At 41.1% G+C, this 23,995-nt stretch overlaps 1 protein-coding gene across 4 annotated transcripts in view; it reads left to right on the top strand.

Annotated features, from left to right (window-relative positions):
* The window catches only part of LOC116659869, a 422,086-nt gene that overhangs the window by 70,303 nt on the left and 327,788 nt on the right, over positions 1-23,995 (top strand). For all 4 annotated transcript variants that reach the window (XR_004315229.1, XR_004315230.1, XR_004315231.1 and 1 more), the window contains exons 4-5: positions 9,460-9,646; positions 20,969-21,208. The gene's annotated coding sequence lies outside the window, so the exon portion shown is untranslated. The remainder of the gene's footprint in view (positions 1-9,459; positions 9,647-20,968; positions 21,209-23,995) is intronic.

The following is a 23,995-nucleotide window of genomic DNA, read 5'->3' as shown; positions in this document are numbered from 1 at the left end:
TGTCTTTTTATTAAAGTAAGAATAGTTATTTTTTATACTTCGGACATAAGTGATTTTGCTAACCAGTTGTGAAGTTTTACCTTTGAGAGAAAAATGAGCGTATATATTTATATATTAAAAAGTAAATTGAGAATCAACTCTATACCAAGCTCTGTGTTAACTACTGAGTATGCACCAATGAATAAGGAACACTTGCAGCCCTTAGAGAACATACAGTGCATGAGACTATTTAAATATAGTGCAAAATTTGCTACCAGGTGTGATGAGGGCCAGGGCACACAAAGTTATGAATTCAGCAGCTCAATTCAGAAAAGTAAGTGCTAAGTGTAGGTGGCCATCAGGTCATGCGTGATGACCATTAATAGCTCCAAAATATGTATCAATTTGTACAGATTGTGTTACTTTAAAAATCATGTTGAATAAACAACTGGATAACCCAGCAGGTTCCTAATAGCTTTTTGCTTACTTTGGGATAAGCCCTGTGTGATTCTCAGAAATCTCTTAATTGTTTGATTATTCAACACAAAGCTCTTGCCTGTGAAGACTTCAAAACCTTTTAAAATCCTAGTAAGAATTTGTTTTTCATGCTTGTGGTCATTGTGGGCTCATCTTCCTCTTGCTCCTGGGAAGAGTGATGAGACAGGTTTGTTTCAAGGTGGCTCTCGAGAAGTGAGGTGGTGCCTGGTTTAAGTGAGTCTTCACACTCAAGCAGGCCTCAGCCTGCCTTTGTCTGTGATCAGGTTATTCCAAGTAGGGTCATGGTGATTAGCTCAGTAGGTGATCAATAAAGGTTTGTGGAAAGAGTGAGTGAGTGATTTGCTGTGGGCCAGTTTCCAAGGCCGATGCTCTGATGCTGTCACTTACACACCCAGGACAACTACTGCCCACCTCGTTTTTTTCGATCATGCAGTTCAGTTTCTGTTCTCAAGGACACAAGTGCTATGTTTTTGTTCACGGCTCACCTTGTGCGATGACACGGAGAATTCTGAAGGTAGATGTTACCTTGAAATGATGTTTATCTATATTCTATGAAGTTCAGTCCTAAGCATTAGGCAACACACTGTGAAGATAAACCTTCCATCTAAATAACCAGGCATTGGAATGAGCAGAAGACCTTGTCCCCTGAATGACATGCAGACTCTGTACTTGTGGTTTAATTTTTAATCAAACATTCTGTTCCACATACTCTTTGGGTCCCAGTTTACTCACAGTTTATGGTCTCAGGAAGCCAACTCAAATCCTTCTAACCCCGCCCATCACTAATCTCTTAGCCACCATAGTTTAGACGCACCTTGTTGAGCATCTTTTCATAGAAGCCCCAAGAACCGTATCTTTTTGCTTTTTACTTTTTGAGGAAGTGGTTTAAACATCCTTCTGCTTACAACTTAAAAAATGACCGTAAAAGGCCTGTTAGATCATTAATTTAATTACAAGAGGCAGAGAGAATTACTGTTACTTATATCAAGTTGGAGACCTTATCATTGGCTGTAAAATAAACGATTTTTTGCCTACTGTATTGAGAGACCAGTAGCTGTGATGCCCCGTAGTGTTTGCAAGCCTCCACCTTGAATAATCAAGTAAGCTGTCAATCCCACTGTTTCCTAAAGCCAGTGAAGGCGGTATCTTGCCAGCTGCAGACATGATTGTTAATTCTACATTGTAATACAGAACATTACTGTGGAATGAAGTGCTTAAAGAGAAACTTGAGATTCTTGCCCAAAACAAGGGAGGCTGTTTTTAAGAGCAAAAATGTTGGAGTTGGAATGTCTGGGGCTTGAATCCTACCTCTACATTTTGGGTAATTGTTGCGACTTCCCTGAACCTAGTTCCCCATCTTATTGTGGAAATAGAAATAACATAAATGAAGAGCTCATTGAGTAACTGAAGTCTTCTCCCTCCCATCCCTGCTTTAGTCAAGAATTGGTTTACTCAACACTGATTCTGCTTTGCTTTTGTTTAACATAGAGATGAGAAAGTAAGTATTCACTTTCCCAACTGCAGTCTACCTAGTGGTAGTGATGCGATGCAGTTCTGACCAGCGATAGATTAAGTTTGGTCTGATGGGAAGGGCTTCCATTAGGGAGAAGACCTTTGGTCCTCCTACTTGCTTCCTAATTGTGAAGCAGGCATGATGGCTGAAGCTGTAGCAGAACTCCTGCCCTCATTGTAATGAAGTCATGTGACAGGGATGGTGGGGCAAGAAGATGGAAAAGCCTGGTCTCCAACAATACCATAGAATGGATGTTCAAAGATACTGGGCAGGCAAAAAGTTTCATTTGGAAAAAAAAAAAAAACTTTTAGTAACCTTCATGAGAGATTAGTTTTGTTCCTATTACTGTAACAGAACCTATTGCTTTTTTTTTAATTGAAGCATAATTGATTTACAATATTGTGTTAGTTTCTGATGTACAGCAAAATGATTCAGTTACCTCTCTATATATACATATTATTTTTCATATTTTTCATTATGGTTTATTATAGTATATTAAGTATAGTTCTCTGTGCTATACAGTAAGACCTTGTTGTTTACCTATTTTATATATAGTTGTTTGTATCTGCTAATCCCAAACTCCTAATTTATCCCCCTGCCCTTTCCCCCCAGTAACCACAGGTTTGTTTGTACATAAGTTTGTTTGCATTATATTTTAGATTCTGCATATAGGTGATAGCATATATATTTGTCTTTCTCTGTCTGACTTACTTCACTTAGTATGATAATCTGTAGGTCCATCCATGTTGCTGCAAATGGCATTATCTCATTTTTTATGGCTGAGTAGTATTCCATTGTATAAATATACCACAGCGTCTTTAAATGGTTATCTGTCAATGGACATTTAGGTTGTTCCCATGTCTTGGCTATTGTAAATAGTGCTGCTATGAATATTGGGGTGCATGTATCTTTTTGAATTAGAGTTCCCTCTGGATATATGCCCTGGAGTGGGATTGCCTGATCGTATGGTAACTCTGTTTTTAGTTTTTTAAGGAACCTCAATACTATTCTCCATAGTGGCTGCAGCAAGTTACATTCCTACCAACAGTGTAGAAGGGTAGAACCCATTTCTTATAAATAATCATCTAGTTTTGCTATGCTAAATTAGAATGTGCCTGTTCACTGCCTTGAGTTACATTTCCGAATGATTGAGTGCTGGAAATATTGTGTGGTCCAACCTTAAATATTTGACAGAGTGTGTACTCAGACCCAAGACTTTCTGCTTCTGAGGCCCATGTTATTAATCACTCACATGTTGCCCCAATGCCAGGTACTCAGCAAACTCTCAAAGAAAATGAAAGTTGCTGATTGACTAATGAATTAAATAGGGTCTCTCTAATTTTACATTAAAAGTTCTCCTTTTTCAGCACAATCTCATATTGACACTGAAACCAAAGGTTTCCATTAGCTCATTCTTCTTCTGTAGAAGTGAGAACTGAACTGGGAGACAGCTGAAATAAATTTCGTGTGGCATTGGCCTTGAATGTACTGATGAAAGACACGTACTGAAGTTCTTTGGCTGGGCCCCACAGGATGACACACTTGTGGCCTTAGAGGCATGGGACTGGGGAGCCACTCAGAGAAAATCGTCAGGTGCACATACAGCGGGAATGAGCCTCCACCTCAGATGGCCTTGCTTGGCTCTGTAATCGTAGCTCTTTTAAGGGATCACAGCGGAGACAGCAAATTCCAAATTAATCCACTTTTTAAGAACAGAAGAGATGTTGTTCGGTATCAGCCAGTAAGCTACAGTGACTCAGAATGGGTCACAGATACTGCCTTTTGCCCAGGTTCAAGGCCAAAAACATATCAGACTTTGTGTCCCAAATGGGATTAAGCTAGGCTAGGTCTAGACAGCTCACAGCCTCGATTATATGTCATAGTAAAGCACTGTGTTCATTGGAAACAGAATCTAGACTTCCTCCTACTTGTCCAAATCCTGAAGTATTTGTTTCAGACACAAAATACTTAGGGCAGCTCTGTATTTCCTCTGTTGCTTGTTTCTAACAACATAATGAAGAAAGCCTCAATTAGACATTCATGATAGTAATTTTTTAATCAGGAAACTAGTATGGGCTCATGCTTAAATTTCCAAATAGGATTAAAAGGTGGAAAGCAGGAAATAAAAATCCCCTGTTCTCATAGTCAACTTTTTAGAAGCTATCCCCGTTAACATTTTCTTGAATACTTATGGACACATCGTCTATGAATGACAGACATATTATTGTGGATTGACTTGTATCTCTTGGAAAAAAATCTTTCAGTCCTGGCCCCCAGTAGCTCAGAATGTGACCTTATTTTGGAAGTAAGGTCTTTGCAAAGATGATCAAGTTAAAATGAAGTCATTAGGATGGGCCCTAATCCCATAGGACTGGTGTTCTTATGAAAAGGGGAAATTTGAACCCAAAGACAGACATGCCCAGGGAGAACACCACGTGAAGATGAAAGCAGAGGTTAGGGTGGCATTTCTAGAAGCCAGGGAACACCAGTGATTGCCAGCAAAGCACCAAAAGCTAGGAGAGAGGCGTGGGACAGTTTCTCCCCAACAGTCCCCTGAAGGAACCAACCCTGCTGACATCTTGATTTGGGCATTCTAGCCTCTGGCGGTGTGAGACAATACATTTCTGTTGAATAAGTCACCCAGTTTGTAGTCTGTTGTTGAAGAAGCCCTGGTACACTCATACACACGTGGAAGCTGATATAAGCATACGCATAATATTGCCTTATTTACCATTTAATTTCTTTGTGAATCATAACCCATTCTGGTCCCTTTCTGCATCTGCCTGGTTTCAGTAACTCTATTCCTGATTATTTTTTTTTTAACTGTATGACAGTTGTGATGCCAACAATTCTGTTATCCTTATAAATCCTTCCACACTTATGAGTGTATGAATCACTGGCTCTGGCTTTTGTAGTAGTTTCTCATAAAATGCTGGATGTCCAGTAGATGCCAAGCACTACACCATGCTTTTGGGGGGACGAGAGGTAAGTAAAATAGGAGCAAATGTGCAGCACTCTGCTTGAAGCTAAAGAGATCCCAGGGGAGGAGCACACCCGGGATGAAACAGTGCATTCATGATCTAAGTCCTGATGCCAACTCTTCTTTTGATAATGCACTAGATTAGAAAGAGTAGGAAAATATAAACGTCGATCTCTCAGAGTTAGGGGAAATTCTCTATTAAGATCATCACATTCTGTTTTCTCTGCTTCTATGTGCAACAAGCAGCATTTCCATTTTAAAGAAGGTTCCTGTGTAGACTTTCCCACGGGAGGGGCCCGCCTGATGGCACCATATGATAGGTTTGCTCCCCACTGTCTTCCCCGGGCTAAGCTCAGTGCCTGGCTCACAGCGTGTGCTCATTAAATATTTGTTGAATAGACTAAACGTTATATGAGGTCCATAAATAATGTTGTGTGCCTACTGTGAGTCAGAAATTGGGCTAAGCACTTTTGTATGCTAGAAGTTAAGATTTCTCATAGTAAATTAGCAACTTGACACTCTGGTGAATTAAACAAAGCACTGCTTTCTGAATCAGGTTAAATGGGTCAAACCCCTGAGGATCTCTTCTCATCCCTCCGGATAAAACCTGGCTCCTTAATTTGTAAAGCCGAGGCCCTAGACACTTCTCTAGGGCTTCAGGCAATTGGAAAAGCCCTACTGAGCAGCTTTTCCGACTCTCTCATTTATTCAACATTTATTTATTGTCAGCTATTCGTTCAGTTATTTCCTCAAGTCTTCCTTCATCTGGTTCTTTGCTTCCACGCTTTTATCAGACAGTGACCCCCTACATCTATGACACGTCAGGAGTTACAAAGTGAGGATTCAAAGATATTAAGACAATCTTGTCCTGCAGGAGCTAACACGCAATATCCTTTTTAAAAAGATTGCTGAGAGTTACACTCCTGGACTGTTTTGAAGGTCACACATGGTACTGAGGACCTCTTGCTTCCTTCCCATCAAGCCCATTTCCAGACTGAGGGAAGCCAATGCGGGAGCCTGGGTGCCCCCATCCCTACTTACAGTCTTCCATTTCTCCAAGCCGAGTTCCAGACCCTGGCATCCAAGGCTCACAGTAATGGGAACAATTCTAGAACTTATTCAACTGCAGAGAATTTTAATGAGGCATTCAGGGCAGGAAGTTATTTTTTTATTTCAATCACGAAAGGGAAACTGTTTGGGTAGCTATTTTCAGGCAGGTTCTATCATTCTCTGTTGTACTGCAGTATTTTCAGAAGCTGTTAAAGACTGAATGTCTCCTTTTATAATTATCAAGATTTCAGATACACATTGAGCTTCTCCAGTACACAACTGACCCTGCGATTGTAGCAGTGAGTGTGTGTGCCCCCACCCACTTGAAGAGAGATTTGGAGCCAGCCCACACTCACATATTTCATGTGGTTTTGTAGGAAGAGCCCCATGTGACATACCCCCCTATGGCAGCTGTTAGGGACTTAATGTGTGCATCTTAGTTAATTCTAGGGTTTACGAGACTGGGGGTGTAATCCAATGGAGCCTTTAAAAAAATTCAACAAATGGCAGTACATTGTTGATTTAAAATTTGTACCTTACACCTACATTTAACTGAAATTTATTGAGTGTTTATTACATGTGTGAGATATTTTCACAGATATTCGCTGGGTTACTTCTCAAACCAATACATTGAAGTGATAATGTACTGAATAATCTCATTTTTATAAATGAGAATAGGAAAGTTCAGAAAACTTAAGGAAATGTCCCAAGTTCAGAAAGCTATTACGTATTGGAACCTTGCCTAAATGTCATAAATATTTATTATCAGTGAAGACGATGTACCAGTTTCTTTGCTTCCTTTTCCAGTCTCGCCTTCCTTCTTCCTTCTCCATGTTCAACCTGACTTGCTCTGTCACTGGCATCCATGCTCTTACCCCCTACACTCTCTGCCCCTCCTCTGCTATGCCCACCTTGCCTACTTTACCTGCCTCACCATCTTCCTTAGGGCAGGACACCAGAGCAACAGCTTTCCTAAGTAATTACCACGAAACATAAACTGAGTGGTCAAATAGCCCCCATTTTAATCTACCTCTAAGTTACTCGGTGGTCTCAAATGTGTGTGGCTCTAAGAGGGGTGCGGCAGGTAAAGGGAGCATCCCCTCTGTCTCCAGGGCTGGTCCAGGACCTTGACCCGTTGGTGTGGTTTTCCTACAGATGAAACACACTCATCCACTTGCAGGAGACAGGCTTGAGAGTTTGAGAGGGAGGGCCTTTCTCTTCCTCCAGGGACGCTGAGGACCAAAGAAGCCACGGGAGAGAGTGGTTCTGTCACGGTGTGCTGCTGGGTCTGACATGCTTTCCAACTTGGCCGTGCTGGCTGGAGGTGTGCTTTGAGAAAGTGGCTGAGAGTGGGTGTCGGCAGAGACAGCTGGGTACCTTAGAAGTCTGTAATATGAAAACCGATCTAAGACGTGGGAGAGGCAGGTGAAGTGTCCGCTGTAACGCCTTCTTCCAGGGGAGGGAGGCCCCTCCTGTACTCACAGAGGCGCCCTCTGCATCCTTGCCACGTGCCTGCTGACCACAGCAGCTGCGTGGGACTGGGTCCCTCCTTGGCCTCATGGGTTGGTGGTCGGGGGCATGTGGCGGCTCAGCAGGATGTTTCAGTAGTGAGTTAGCCAAGGAGGCCAGATGGCTTTCACTCTGAAACAGTGGCAGCTGCAGCCTCATTGAAAGTATGCTGCCACCTGTGGGGCTGAGTGGCTCTTCTCTCTGCAAAACCAGCGCTAAATATTTGAACTGGGGATGCCCACGGAGGAAGGGTAACCTGAAAGAGGGGGGAAGAAACTTCTTAAGATGGCAAAATGAGGGCTGGGGCCAGAAAGGTTTAATTTAATGCAGATATTCAAATAGCTAGGGTTTGGTTTTTTTTTTTTCGTTTACTATAATCCTCACAACTTCTGTTTTTCTTTCTTTTTCTATTTTTTTCTTTTATTTTTTTAATAGACTTTTTTTTTTTTTTTAGAGCAGTTTCAGGTTTACAGCAGAATTGAGCAGAAAATACAGAAAGTTCACACATAGCCCTCCCCACCCACACAGGTATACTCCCCGGCCCTTAACATCCCTCATCAATGTGGCATGTTTGGTACAATCGATGAACCAACATGGACACGTTATTATCAACCAAAGTCCATAGTTTACATTAGGGTTCACTCTTGATGTTGTACATTCTATGGGCTTTGACTGATGCATAATGACATGTAGCCACCACTGCAGTATCACACAGAATAATTTCATCGCCCGAAAAATCCCTTGTGCTCCATCTGCTCACCCTCCCCTCCCTCCCTTTCCCCAGACCCCTGGAAACCACAGTCTTTTTATTGTTTCCATAGCTGTGCCTGAGGTACACAGTATTATCTACATTTTTTGGATGAAGAAATTGAAACTGAAAAAGATTAAGTGACTTGCCCAAGGTCATGTAGTTGGCAGGCAGGGGGACACCGGCTTGGCCTGTAAAATGTGTTTTTACCACAAGCTGCAGCATCTCTTCTCGAGACCAAAGCTTGAATGTGCTAGTTTAGAATGTGAGTGCTCAGTTTTACCAGCATGAGATATCCGTCCTTCCGGACCATCTCATAACCAGCAGAAGCATGTAGCTTGCAAGGAGATTCTGCTGTCACTGTGTTTTGTAACAGGCACTATTAGGGCAGAGCAGGATGACCTAAGGTATAGAATGGGTCCAATGTCTAGGAGCCGCTCCACTATTCTTATCCTTTTTAAAATTCTCAGGTCAAGTCCAGTTAGGCTATTGCCATAAAGATTCACTTGCCTTTCAGGCAGCGATTCGCAGAGATACTGGCTAACTGTGCTCAGAAGCTACCTCAAAGTTGTTTCAGGGGTTGCCAGCAGCCATGAAATTATACTAGGCATAGTTTCTGAACTTGAAATTGTGACAGTCCTGTCGTCAGGGACCCTTTAAGTGCCTGTTTCACCATGAACTCCCTTTTGAGAAAAGTGCGTGTAACGCCTGACTTTGGTGTTTGCCAACTCAGATGCCTACAAGGGTCAGGTACATAAGTAAATGAGTGAAGATGGTTGACGGTTGGGAGGTGTGGGGACTTTGTTGAACTAAAGTGCTTATGGGCCTTGAAGGGGGTCACTTACCACTCAGTGTCTATTGACTGTGGTTAGTGTTTTCTGATATTCCAGTTTTTCAAGGGCATCTGGAAATCAGGGTTTATAGATGAACATTTTCTATTTAGAAATGTTGGCTGAACATTAAATAAAAAAAAAATACTGTGTGAGTTGATATTGAGCAAACTGGACCAAACATATCTGTGGCTGGTTCCAGCCTCCTTGTTGCAGTCAGCACCCTGCACAAAGGTTTTGTGCTTAACCCTCAGCCCCTGTGCACCGCGCTCTGCCCACTGGACAGAAAACGGCACCAGAGCAGTTTAGTTTTTCCTTGGAAGCAACTTATGGGAAGCATTCTCTTCCACAGGGTAGCCTAGAACTGGAAGGTGACTGTTCGGCTCAGTCAGGTCCTCACTCTTGTGGACTTGGACAAGAAGACAGTTAAGTCATAATAACAGGAGGAGACACAGAAACTGAGACTCGCCAAGAAACCCTAATGGCAGAGCATTCACACTGGATGGCCGTCGCCGAGAGGCTGATCACGTGATGGAATGGTGAGTGCTTTTGCAGCATGCGGTGGTGGGTTGCTAGAGCTAACGTTGCTTTCTGAATGAACATCAGGTTTTTCTTGACGTCTTATATGCTCCTTAATGTTTTATCTTTGTAGTAAAATCCATTGCCCAAGGTAAACCTGGGTTTCTGGGGAATCTAGTAATTTCAGACATGCTGGCCAGGGTGGCAGTCAGGAGCCTATAGGTATATTTGTTTGTAGTAGAACACCTATTCTTCCTCATGATGATTGGCTCTGATGACCATGTGACCCTGCCCCTCCTGCTGATTGGATAAGCGGGGAATACCTCAGCCAAGTTGAACCAATCAGATTCTATACCTTGTGAGTTTGAAGCCATGTTAGTTCATTCATGACGAATGCTTGAAGAGATAATATAAGCTTAGGACTTGAGGCTCTTCTTGTTGGATGGCCATTTCTAGTAAAATTAATTAACACAATTTATAAGGCCCAGCCAGAAGTGACTTCTGCTTCCTTTTCTAGCCTCATCACTCACCCATCTTCCTGACACCATCTGCTGCAGACATCCTGGCCTTCTTTCAGGTCTACACAAGGCTGTGGTCATACTGCCTCAGGGCCTTTGCATGTGCTATTCTTTCTCCCCAGTGACTAGTTAGCTCCTATGCAACCTTTCAGATCCCAGCAAAGAACGCTACTTCAGAAAGATCTGCTTTTAAGCTTCAGATTAGATCAGAGTCCACCATTCTCCCCTCACCCCTCTTTATACACTTTTGTGGCATTCTACGTTTTCTATTTCTTCATAACATTTGTTCACTAAGATTTTCCTTCCTGCATCATTTCCTTGTCACAAAAGTAGTTAAGAGCATTATTCTGGGGTCAGATTTTTGGGCTCAAATCCTGGTTCTACTGTTTACTGGGTGCGTGACTTTGAGCATGTTACTTAACCTCTCTTAATCTTAGTCTGGTCACCTGTGAAATGAAGATAGTAATGGTAGCCAGAATGTATTCTCATTTGGGGCAGCCACTGGGTTTGAGTGATCTTTCCATCTTTTTGTGTGCCTTCAGCTTACACTTATAGAAGACTAATGCTCTTTAGAGTATCAATTTAAATGTTTTTATTCCTAGTATTTCTTTCTGCTATTATATAACAGAAAGGAGGTTCTGAGCTCATTGTCTCAAGAAAATGATGGTGCATCAGAAGGAGAAACAAAGAGTCCTTCCTTGATATTTGTATTTCAAAAGTCTAGGCATTTAGAGGGACTCCGAAAAGATGTATATGAACAGACTACCCCAGAGATTTGGGAAAATGCAAAGGAGGAAAGAGACATAAACAGCCCTACTGAGTTTCTAGAAGCTCTGTCTGGCATAGGAACAAAGAACGACCCCGAGTGTTTAGGAAATTAGCCAGGAGAAAGCCAATGGTCACGAATAGGGCTGATACATTCCACACATGAGTGAGTCAATGATTGAAGACAGGGAGGGGGACCTAAAAAGGGAGACAGCTTAGTCGATGCCTGTGAGGTTAAAATAGCAAACCAAATCAGATGCCCTCACCTCAACGACGTAGCAAGTCTCTATCAAATCCCCTCAAATTAGAGATAACCCCTCCCAAAGGAGAGCGACTCCTCAACTCCTTGAGATTAAACCTCCAGTTATCGGGGAACTTGCAATAGAAATAAAGTTCAGAAGTTAAAACATACTCTCACACGTTTGACCTTGGAGACTAACATTCTTAAGTATTTTCTAAGGAGAGTATATAATGAGGTTTTTTGGGGTCATTTGGTAAAAAATCGCATCTTTTTTGTTGTAGTTCACAGTAGGTGCTCTAGAGGTAACCAGACCACACACAACCCTTTGAGTTCAAGCATCCTTCCCTGGATAGTCTTGTTTGCAGTGGCAAGGGTGATGGGTGACTATGCCTTCTTAACATTAATGGCAGGTCTGGCAAGGAAGACCACTTGGGACCACTTTCCTAGAAGACTGACTGGGTGTGTGGCAGGCACTTAAGAATTTATGAACTTCTTAGAGATAGGGTATCTTTAGGCCATGAGGCTTTAAGGAGAGAGACAGGACATTTAAGTAGATTAGGATTCATAATATTGAGTCCCATTGGGTGCTCTGATTAATTTCATATAGGACTTTTTTAGTATTTTTAGGAGAGCATTGTTAGAAATTCGGCACTGTGTATGAGGGTTGGGGAACTTTGAGGTGAGGCTGGGCACCCATAAGGTATAGGTTTCAAAACACAGGATTGGTACAGAGTGGGGAAATCTTAATTTGATTTTTGCTATGTTAATAGATTGAGGATGATGAGATATCTGGTCTTCTTGGTGAGGACAGAGGATAGTTGAAGAGGAACATATATAAAATAGAAAGCATTTAAGAGCATGAACTATTAAAAAAAAAAGAGAGAGAGAAAGTGAACTATGTTATATGAAGGATGGCTGAAGGATCTGGGAATATTTACCCACAAGAAAGAGCGCTCCCGGTAACATGATTGTCAGCTTCAAATTTTCAAAAGCCTGTCACTTGGAAGAGGGATTACACTTACTCATTACAGCCCCAGGCCAAATCTAGGTTCATTTGGTAGGAGTCATAGAAAGGCAAATTTTAACACACAACACAGAGCAGGCAATTCAAATAGAGTTGTCTGAGGACTGCATGGGCTGAGTTCATGGCCAAAAAAGGAGATCAAGCATAGGCTGGCAGCAATGTCATAGAAACAAAGTGGTGCAGTGTATTAGCTGAGACTTCGAGATGGAATTGGGTTCCAGTTTTGGCACTTACTAAATATAGGACATTTAACAAGTTGCTTCATTTTTCTGCTTCAATTTCATCATCTTTAAAATGGAGAGAGTGCATAGTTGTTGGCAAGGTTTAAATTAAATAATTAACATTAGTCCTTAGCTGTCTGGAAAGGGGATGTGTGTGTGTGTGTGTGTTGTGTGTGTGGCATTTCTGGTTCTTTCTAACCTGAAGTTCTGTGACTCCAAAGTCTTTCCCGGAGAAAAGCTGAAAGAATGAGCTATTTTTCTGCTTTCCTTAGCTGCTGCCCAGTATTTTGAAATGAGCTTAAAAGCCTCTGGAAGTGCTCCAGTTTCTTATGCAATTCTTTGGATGTGGTTTTCTCCAATCACAAATTCAGTTTAACAGGTGGAAAATATTTGACACTCATTCTGGTACCACCTAAGACTGAAAAGTGTCCCTCCCTTTGCTTGTGTGGAATGAGGTCTGAGGATTTTTTACCAAGGAGTTGGAAAAGACAGAGAAGGATGAGCAGTCACACTTGTCCCCTGGTTAATAGTACAATTTGATTATGTTTACATATCAGGCTTGTGTTTGGGAACCTCTGAGCCTCTGTGTACGTTTATCAAATTGCAAACAGCACCACTTATGCGCAGCTGGTGATAAACCACTACCACACAGCTGAATAGCTCTCCCAGTAGAAGCTGATTATTTCCCAAGATAAAAGCTGGCTACCTGATGCCAAGGCAATTCATCAATTCAGTGACAAAAAAAAAAAAAAAAAAGAATTCAGACAAACCACTCTTTTGGTGTAGTGTGGGGTGAAGGGGTGAACAATTGGCTGATTGACTGGGTTTGGGCGGCACGTACAGCCAAGGCAAACCTGAAGCAGCATAAGGAGTTCATGGGAATTTTTGTTCTAATGTAATCGTTTCTGCTAAGCTTCCTTTACAGTTTCCAATTTGCTCTCAAGTTAACTATGGAGGTTGAAGTTAGATGGTCCCGTCATTGTTCGGGGTATTGGGTTTGTTTGCAAACAGGAATTGTGGTTTTCCTTTCCATTTGGATGGCACTGTGCACTTTTCAATGATAATTTTTATGGATGGCGCGGTTTGGTTTGTAAAGGAAGAAACGCTATCCTGATATCAATCCAGTGCAGGGGAGACATCTCACAGTCTAAGAGCAGCTGCCATTTGAGTTTTGTTTTTCTAGCCACAAGGAAGATGGAGTAGAATAACCCTGGGCTTTGAAGTCAGAAAGAACTCATTCATGTGTTCATTTATTAAGCATATTTTCTTTTTTTTAAATTTTATTTTATTGAGTTATAGTCAGTTTACAATGTTGTATCAATTTCCAGTGTAGAGCACAATTTTTCAGTTATACATGAGCATGCATATATTAATTGTCACATTCTTTTTCACCGTGAGCTACCACAAGATCTTGTATATATTTCCCTATGCCATACAGTATAATCTTGTTTATCTATTCTATATATGCCTGTCAGTATCTACAAATTTTGGAATCCCAGTCTGTCCCTTCCCATCCCCCGCCCCCTTGGCAACCACAAGTTTGCATTCTATGTCTATGAGTCTGTTTCTGTTTTGTATTTATGTTCTTTCTTTTTTTAGATTCCACATATGAGCGATCTCATACGGTATTTTTCTTTCTTTTTCTGGCTTACTTCACTTAGAATGACGTTCTCCAGGAACATCCATGCTGCTGCAAATGGCATTATATTGTCGGTTTTTATGGCTGAATAGTATTCCATTGTATAATTATACCACATCTTCTTTATCCAGTCATCTGTTGATGGACATTTAGGCTGTTTCCATGTCTTGGCTATTCTGAATAGTGCTGCTATGAACATTGGGGTGCAGGTGTCATCCTGAAGTAGGGTTCCTTCTGGATATATGCCCAGGAGTGGGACTCCTGGGTCATATGGTAAGTCTATTCCTAGTCTTTTGAGGAATCTCCATACTGTCTTCCACAGTGGCTGTACTTATTCAGCATGTTTTCATTGAACTCCTCTGTGCTAAGTACTGTGTGAGGCTCTGGGGATTCAGCAACAGATTGACAAACTATTTGCTCCCACAGACATTACAGCTTGCTAGGGCAGTGGAGGCAGAGGGAGCAGATGATGAATATGTAAATATTCTTCAAATCTTGCCCTCTGTACCCTTTCTTTTTCTTTATTTCTCTCTTTCTTTCTCTCTCTCTCTCTCTTTTTCTATTTCTTCTTTAGTCTAGGGTAAGTTATTAACCTACTCAATAGTATCTTATATGCAGCAGGGCTCAGCAAATGAAAGTTTTCTTGCCTTCTCTACTCCCTACCCTAAAAAAAGAACGAACTGTCTACTTCTCAGTTTTCGTTGATGCCTTTTGTGGGACTTGAAAAATGAAGATCCTTGTTGTCCCTGTGAACTGTGTGTAGATTCAGGATGAATTAGATTATTGTCTGATGTTCCTGTGAGGGTCTGTCTTTTAAGTCCCAGAGCTAACCAACTTTTTTTTTTTTTTTCATTTTGCCTTGCCAAAGAGAATAGTTTCAGATGAACTACTGTCAACTACTTTCATAAAGGCTATTTTCTTAAAAGCCTATAGCAAATGGCTTGTCTTGACTGAGAACTTATTCTATCTTTTCCTGAATTTCCACCAGTTAAGGTGCTTAAGAAAAGCTGTGAAAGGTAGTGGATCTTATAATCACTCTTCAGGAAGCAGAGGTTGTTTTGAGGATGCTGTTAGGATGACTGTGTGGTTACCTGGAGACTGGCGCATAGAAGAACTGATGGTAAATCTATTGATAGGGAAACAGATACCATTATTAATTAATAATTATAATTTCGAGAGCAGACACAATTTATGATGGATGAAAACATAGTCTATAATGCTGTCTCTCAAATAAAACATGTCTGGAGTTCCAAACAATTGAATTGAAACAAATATTTATACTACATGCTGCCCATTGGGAAGTTGAAGAAATGAATAAGATATGAATTGAATATTCCCTTTACTCTCTCTCTTACCTTTCCCTTGCTCTAGGTACTTATAATTTATATTCCATCCTCAGTATAGATTTTGAATGTGATACCAAAATCTTTTCTTCTTGGAAATCTATATTCTATAGAGGAAAAATATTTGATAACATTAACATAACTCCCACTCTCCCCTGAAGATGCTTGTAATGATCTGGTAATCAATCTAACTCTTGAGTTGGGTTAATTGGACAAGATGCCAAGAGGAAATCTGGAAAAGCCTGGAAGAGACAAGAGAGATTTTTACTAGAAAAGGCCAAGAGTTACTGGCAGGGGGAAAAAAAAATCCAGTAAAGATGAAGGAAGTAGGAGGCAGAGAGCCTGCTGGGAGAGATCTTGAGAGCTTGAGGATGAGTAGGAAAAAGATTTTGTTAGTAGCTGCTGTATATGAAATACACAGGGTGAATGATGAAGGAAAGAAAGAGGCTTTTAAGAAGTTTGGCTCTGTACTTTAGAAGTAATTTACTCCTGGCCTTCTTTTAGGAGAATACAGTAAAGATATAAATTACATTCCAATTATTGTGGCTGCTGTGTAGTGTTGGATTTTTTTTTCATTTTTCATTTATTTATTTATTTATTTTTAAATTCAATACGAAGGAGAGATGAGGCCTCAGAGTGGCTTCATAAAGTTTAACATTGAATAAGCATTTAAGCCATTCTGGCATTTTTGTACCGTGAAACTGCTTGTTTCTCCAGGCATCCCTTAAGACATTTCTTCCAGCTATAAAATGAATCAATCATGGGTTGCATTGTACAGCATAGAGAATATACTCAATAATATTGTAATAACCCTGTATGGTGACAGATGGTAACTGGACTTACCACGGTGATCCTTTTGTAACGTGTAAAAATATCAAATCACTATGTTGTACACCTGAAATTAACATAATATCATATGTCAATTATAATTCAAGAATAAAAAAAAAAGACATTTCTTCAGTGTTGGGAAGAAATAGCTAAAAAAATCCAAGGGCTTTGAAGTTAGACAGATCTGGGTTTGAATTCTAACTCCTTGCTGGTTCGCTGTGTCTTCTAGGAGAAATCATGTCACCTCAGTAAGCTTCAGTTCTCTCGTCTATCACGTGGGGTTAAGAGGACCTCCCCTGTAGGGCTGTTGTAGTCACTGGAATAAAGGGACGTGTAGCAGAAGATTTTGAAAGGATTGGGTTTCATTGGTCTGAATCCCTTTAGGAAACAGATGGCCTATTCAAATTAGGAAAATTTGAGGAAAGTGTATAGCAGGACTATTTTAAAAAAATGTATAGGCAAAATAAAGGAAAACCACAAAAGATAGTGCAATGCTCTGGGGCTACCTGAAGGTCTGGATAAAAGCAGTGTGTCCTGGGGCCTGGAGACAGAGAAGGCTGTAAACGGGGAGATGCCAAAGACATGCTGAGACCTCCATGGAGAGATATGGCCAGCCCTTGGCCACCACTGAGAGACTGGGAAATGAAATAATATAACTTCCCTCCCTCTCTCTTTTTTTCCCTCCAATTCCTCCAGAGTCCTCTATAGTCAAACCCAACTTGAAGCAATTCGGTAAGAGAGTCCACTAAGGTCCTAGGAAGTGAGCCACGGAGCAGAGTAGAGAAGGATGGAGAGTTGATATGGAGGCAAATTGAACATATCCATCCACTGTGCTCACTGGTATTTCCCTTATCCTTTTTTTCTTTCCAAAAACATGGACAAGTGGGTATCTTTCATATGGAAGAAAAAGCACACAGTAGAGCTGTCACTAGTCTTTGAAAGACTGTGTCTTATATGTGACTTTCACAGATTATGACACATCACAGACATAGCTCTGGAGTTGGAAGTGAACACATATCAATTATTATTTAAAAGACAATGAGAGAAGCACAGATGGTCAAGTGGCTGAGTCTCCAAGAGAGTGAGTGATGCAGAGAACTTGCTATGCTGGTCAGACATAAACAGGAGCTCTTATTTCAATAGTGGCTTTTCAAGTTTGCCTCTTGGCATGGAGCTAGCTTTGGCAGAGGGTATCATGTAAACAGGGCACATGCCCAGGCGTATAAGCCAGTCACTGCTTGTTGGAGACATCTTTACCCTCTAGCCCGTGACCCACAGCTAGCTGAAGAAGCTGATGGCTGGGCATCCTTTCAGAGAATGTACTGTGGACCACTTGGATCTTTTCAAAATTTGTAAATGAGTTGAAGGCCAACTTCAGAAAAGAATGCTTTGTCATCACTGGTGGTCCAGAGCTTTGATTCACTCCTCTTACAAAGCTTCTGACCTTCGGATAAATAACTCTTCTCCTAAAAGCAAACAAACAGACAAACAAACAAAAAGTCCTTCTCCTTTATCTCTCATAATGGGCTGAATGGTGGCCCCAAAGTTATATCCATGTCCTAATCCCCAAAGCCTGCAAATGTTACTTTTTTTGGAAAAGGGGTCTTTGTAGATGCATTTAAGGTAAAGGATACTGAGATGAGGAGATCATTCTGGATTATCTGGGTGGGCCTTAGCTCCAATGCCAAGTCAAGTGTGCTTATAAGAGACATACGGAGGACAGACACAGTGAGGAGAGGTCTATGCGAAGATGGAGGAAGAGATTGGTGTGATGTGGCCATAAGAAAGCCAGCAGTCACTGGAAGCTGGAAGAGGCATGGGATGGATTCTCCCTTAGAGCATTTATAGGGAGTATGTCTTTGATTATGGACTTCCGGCCTCCAGAATAGTTACAGAATAAATTTCCATTCTTGTAAGCCAACAGGTTTGTGATATTTGTTACAGTGGCCCTGGACACTAATAGACTTCCTATGAAACCATCTGTGCTGACACCTTGACTACTAAGCAGATTGAGAATTAGCAGCCTGGAGAATTATAGAAATAGTGCAGAGAACTATGAACACCTTAGAGTGTATGTTTCTGAAGTTTGTGAGAAGCCGTCTCAGACCCTGGAAAGTGGTGCTATCTAATTTACACCTTCAGCACTTGCAGTGAAACATCACTAAGTTGAGAGAGAGGTAGGAGGAAGCTCACTGGAGGAAGGGATCACGGGTCCTAGACTGCATTACTGGATTTACTATTCACTGGCTATTTGACCTTTGAAAAGTCCTTCAAGCACTCCAGCCTAGAGTCTCTTATCTCTAAAATACTAGTCCCACCTACTTTACAGAGTCGGCAAGAAGATTAAATTATACAAGGTGCTTTGAAAGAGTGAAGTGCTGTCCATTAAACAGCAAAATGTTATGTTAAAATTTTCTATTCATAATATAAACACAATATATATTTGTTCAGCTAAACTAGATCCAGCTAACTCAGAATTTGCATGATTTGGGAAAGGGATACATAGGAGTCAGGAGATCAGGGTTTCAGTCCTGCTCTGTCATGAAGTAACCTTGGACAAAGTATTAAATCTTTAAGAGATACAGTTTTCATAATTGTTAAATGAAGACGTTTGATTGGATAATCTCTAATGTTGCTCCTGTAGCTCTTATTCTATATAATTCTAAGAAAATTATGATTACCAGGATGGCTTTCTCCCTTAATGAGCTTGTTCCTTCTCATGGATTAAATTTTCACTAAATTCTGTCAATCCTGAACTTGTCCACTGAGCTTCGGAATTACATAACCCAGTATGTAGATGTCACACTGTATATCAGCTGAGATTCTCTGAATGTAAAGGAAAGGCAAAACAACATTTACTTACACTGAAAGAAGGAGGGTGGAAGGAAGGAAGGAAGGAAGGAAGGAAGGAAGGAAGGAAGGAAGGAAGGAAGAAAAGAAAGAAAGAAAGAAAGAAAGAAAGAAAGAAAGAAAGAAAGAAAGAAAGAAAGAAAAGAAGGAAAAGGAAAATAGAATTTATTGGCTCACTTAAATGGAAAGTCTATGAGTAGAGTTGGAATAGAGTTAATTTTAGCTACAGCTAGATTTATGGTTTAAATAATGTCATCTAGATTTACTTTCTTTCCACCTCTCAGTTCTCCTTTGCACAGGGCTGGCTCCATTCTGCAACTTCACATGGTGCAATAATGCTGTTGCCTTATCTCTTAATTACAAGTATCAAGGGAAAGTAAAAGTCTTTTCTCAGAGTGTATAGCAGGAGTCTCATTGCACCTCATTGGCTCTGATTGGCTGGAATGTCCATCTTTGAACCATCACCATGATGAGAAGGATTTCAGTGTGCTGACTGGCTTAGATCTGGGTCATGTGATTCATTGCTAAACCGGAGGTATAGCCCTGGTATGCTGGAGCCAGTTGATTATAATATTTCAGTAATTTTCTGAATTGATTGTTAAACTGTTGGTAGCATTCAACTGGGAAAGGCTGCAGTATTCACACCACAAATTAGGGCTGGCTTGCTTGCTTGCTTGCTTGCTTGCTTGCTTGCTTTCTTTCTTTCTTTCTTTCTTTCTTTCTTTCTTTCTTTCTTTCTTTCTTTCTTTCTTTCTGGGAGTTCATTTACCAGCACATCACTGGGTACAACCTTGTCCAAGCAAAGTAGGTGAGGGTAGGATCACACTATAAAAGTGAGGCTGTTATCAAAATATGGCAAGAATAAATGCTGTAGTGGCAAAAAAAGCCCCCCAAAACAAAAGCAAAAACAAAACCAAAACAAAAACTATTCGCTAAAACTGGGAGCTCAAACTCAAAATAGCTAATGTTTCATTTACTCTTGTTCCTCAATCTGCTCCCTCTCATGGATTTTCTATCTTGATTGGTAACCATCACTCCAATAAAAACAAATGTCTAAAATATGACATTTAATGTTGGAATGCTTTTCTTTCTCTCAGAGTACAATTCTTGCCTCCTTACTATTTCTTAAATCCCTCCCTTTCTCTGTTGTCACTGCCTAGTACACCGACTTACACTTGTTTGATCTTTCCCTGGGCCATTTTAGGATTCTCCTAATTTGTCTGACTGCCTTCCATCTTACCTTTCTCAGATCTATTTGGCACACCACCACCAGGGTGATCTACCTCAGCTATGTCTGATCCAGCCATTACTTCTTCCTAAATCACTTTCCATTGCATAATGGATAAGGTCTGTTGTGGTTTTAAAATATGTTCACAAATTCTTCAATATATTTCCATTTAAGAGGTGGAGCTTAATTCTCTCCCCTTGAGTATGGTGGGTTCAATGAATAGAACATGACAGAAGTGATAGTGTGTGGCTTCCATGACTCGGTCATAAAAGAAATTAGTTTCCTTCTTGACCTCTTTCTTGGATGACCCGTTCTCGGGAAGCCAGTTACCATTTTGTGAGAATGCTCAAGCAGCACCGTGGAGTGGTCCACATAGCAAAACACTGGAGCCTTCTGCCAACAACCATCTTGCAAGCAGATTCTCCAGCCCCAGTGAAGAGTTTAAATCACTATTTAACTCTGGGTGGATGTCGTGACTGCAACCTCATGAGAGATTCTGAACCAGAACCACTCAAGTCACTCCTGAGTTCCTAACCCATTGAAACAGTGAGAAAACAATGATTATTGTAAGCTGTTAAATTGTGAGTGCAGCAATAGATAATTTAGTCTCAGCTCAACACACTTTTCCCCTCCATCACTGAATTTACATTTTAAAAAACATATGGGTCTGTCTTCCTCATTACAGTCTGAGCTTCCTGAGGGCGGGTTCTGGAACTTCCAGCACACTGCTGTGTCCGTGGATAGCGGATTGTATTTTACAAAGACGGCTGCAGCAATATCTCCTGTTTCAACTGCTCTTCTAGAACCTTGCCACCTCCCCGTCAAGAGGTGGATCCTATGTCTCCTCCCTTTGAACCTGGATGGAACTTTGAGACTGTCTCAAACAACAGAGTAGAGATGAAGAGATGCTGTGTTACTTCCGAAGGTAGGTTGTAAAAATGCCATGTGCTTTCGCTTCTCTTCTTCAGACCGTTGTTCTTGGAATCCAGCCAGTGCACTGTGGGGAAACTCAAGTAGTCTCTAGAACTCCCCACCTGGAGAGGAAGCAAGAGCCCCAGCTCACAGTCAGAGCTGAGCTCTTAGGTGACAGCCAGTGCTGACTAGCCATGTGAGTGAACCATCATGGAAATTGATCTTCCAGCCCCTAGCTGAGTCTGCCAAGCGAGTGCCACGTGGATCAGAGATGAACTGTCCCTGCTGAGCCCTGCTCAAATTGCAGAGTAAAAATGATTGTGATTATTTTAAGCCACTGTGTTTAAGGCTAATTGGTTCTGCAGCAATGTGCAACTGAAACACCTAGCTCGGTGTCTGTGACATCACAGGCATTTGACAAGCAGTTGTCAGCTAGCTGATGATCCTTATGTCCTTATACAGCTTCTTTCTGGGCACATTAATACATTTGTTCATCTTTAAACAAATGTTGAGCTCATTTGATTTGAGATTTGTGTTCAAGCTGTCCTTTCTGCTGTGAATTACCTCCCTACTCTCCTTATACATTTTCCTGCTCAAATCTTATGCTTCTGAAAAAATGCAGTTGAATTTTCCTTCCTTTTCTCCCTTCCTTCCACCCTTTTAATAAATATGTCATGAATGTCTACTGTAAGCCCAGAATATCATTTGGAGCAATAAAAACAAAATCCCCATCCTCTCAGAGCTTTATTTCAGTGGGGGTTCAATCAGTAAGTAAATATGTAATTTAAAAATTATAGAGTGTGATTAGCACCTTAAAGGAATTAAACAGTGCACAGAAATAGAAAATATGGGGGTCGGAGGGGCAGGAATGGGGTCTTTTAGATGGAGTGCTTAGGGAAGATCTCTCTAAGGAGGTGATATTTGAGATCTGAGCAGTAAGAAGAAACAAGTCAGGAAGAAAAGACAGGGGCAACCTGAGCAGAGACAACAGCAAGTGCAAAGCGATGAGATGGGATAAAAACATGTTTTCTGTTGGATAAAACAAAGGATGCATTTATGGCCGCAGCATAATGAGTGGAGAGATGTCGACTAGATGAAGCGTGAAAGATAAGCAGGCACCTGATCAGAGACACTTAGAGTCACGGCAAGGAATTCAGATTTAATTCTAAATAAAACGATAATTATTGGAGGGCTTTAAAACAGGGGCGTGCCACGGTCTGATCTGCATTTTAAGCTTACTCTTGCTGCTGTGCAGAAAATGGGCTTTAGGCTGGCGGGAAGTGGTAGAGGGAGGTCAGTAGGGGAACCAGACGAAATCTGCGATGGTGGTACCTTGGGTTAGAGTGGTAGCTGTACATATATATAGAGAAATGGATGTCTTGGGATATAATTCATGGCTATAACTTAAAGGAATTGCTGGTGACTTGGATGAGGGAAACTGTTGTGTTTTGTTTTTTTTTTTCCCGCGCAGGTCCACCCAGCTGAACTTGGGAATGTCCTGAGCCAGACTAGCTTGGGAGGCTGGTCAGCTCCATGGGGAGATCAGATTCCTACGTGGTAGCCACTGCTGCCTCGTCTGCAGTACAGTGATAATGTGGCTAATTTGCTTGTGCTGTTTGGTTTCAGAAGTGTAGCAGTGGCACAATAAAACCTTTATTAACAAGACTACTCAGGGAATGGTGTCCTCCGACTACTGAGGGAGAAAAGAAAGCTCCTTTGTTTAAACCCTTTTGAAAAATCTCTATAAAATGTAGTAGCTGTCTGTTCTGTCTTGGTAAGGACTGTGTAGTTAATACGATTTGTGTCTTGAAATTGAAAAGCTGCTGGTCCTCATATCTTACAGTGGTTTTCAGGCTTTATTCTAAACACAATTATTTTGGAGAGGAGAATGTGGGAGGAGACTGGGCTAAATGTATTCTGAGATGAGGCACTACCTTGAGATGGTCATTTTAAAATAACATAGTGATATGGACTTATGTTCCATCAGCGCTGACATTTTCTCTTAAAAAATAGAATGATGGGAAAAGGGAAAATTACTGAAAAATTCTAGTCAAAGTCCTAAGGCTTCTTGTAAATATGAACTTAATTTCTCTGGTAAAAAGAGTGTAAAATGATTTTTTACGTATCAGAACTGTGCTTACTTTGTTTAGTTTAGTGTATGTAACTTTTCCCTGATCTGCAGAATAAGAAGAGGGTAGTCACTGATGAGGGAAGAGTTGAGAATGGATTGTTCTGTATCCTTTAAAGGGAGTCTTCAGTGGATTTAGCAGGATAGCAAAGTGCACCGTGATAGAAGGAAAATGATGTGATTTTAACAGGCACTGAGAAGGTCCTTCTGCCAAAAATAGACCCACCTGCTTGTGGATGTCTGGCATTCCTTTGACTGGGGACAATGCCAGAAAGGCCAGCTGTTCCCTCAGACACTCCTCCCACAGGCTGGCTGAGACCTGAAATTCCAGTCTTGAACTTAAGGCTAAATTTTCCTCCACAAGCAACCCGAAAGCACGTGCTTCCCTGTCCCTCCCCCAACACTAAAATAAAGATGTTAGCAGAAATTTACACAGCAGTACGAATTGTGTAGCCTTGTGCAAAGAATGGAAATTACGGGAGGAGAAGAATCTTTATTTTCTCTCCTTCCCGGTTAACTCTGACTCTGGTCAAGTCCTTAAGTGCCTACACGGTAGTTTCCTTTTCTATACAAGAGGACTAAGCCAAACCGACTGGATTCTTGGGAGGGCAAAATAAGACAACTGTAGAGAACCAATTAGCAAAAGGCCAGAAGCAACGCAAATATTTCTCA

Source organism: Camelus ferus, chromosome 25, assembly GCF_009834535.1.
Source record: "Camelus ferus isolate YT-003-E chromosome 25, BCGSAC_Cfer_1.0, whole genome shotgun sequence".
In the NCBI taxonomy this organism is placed as follows: Eukaryota; Metazoa; Chordata; class Mammalia; order Artiodactyla; family Camelidae; genus Camelus; species Camelus ferus.
This window is presented reverse-complemented; position numbering and strand designations above follow the sequence as displayed.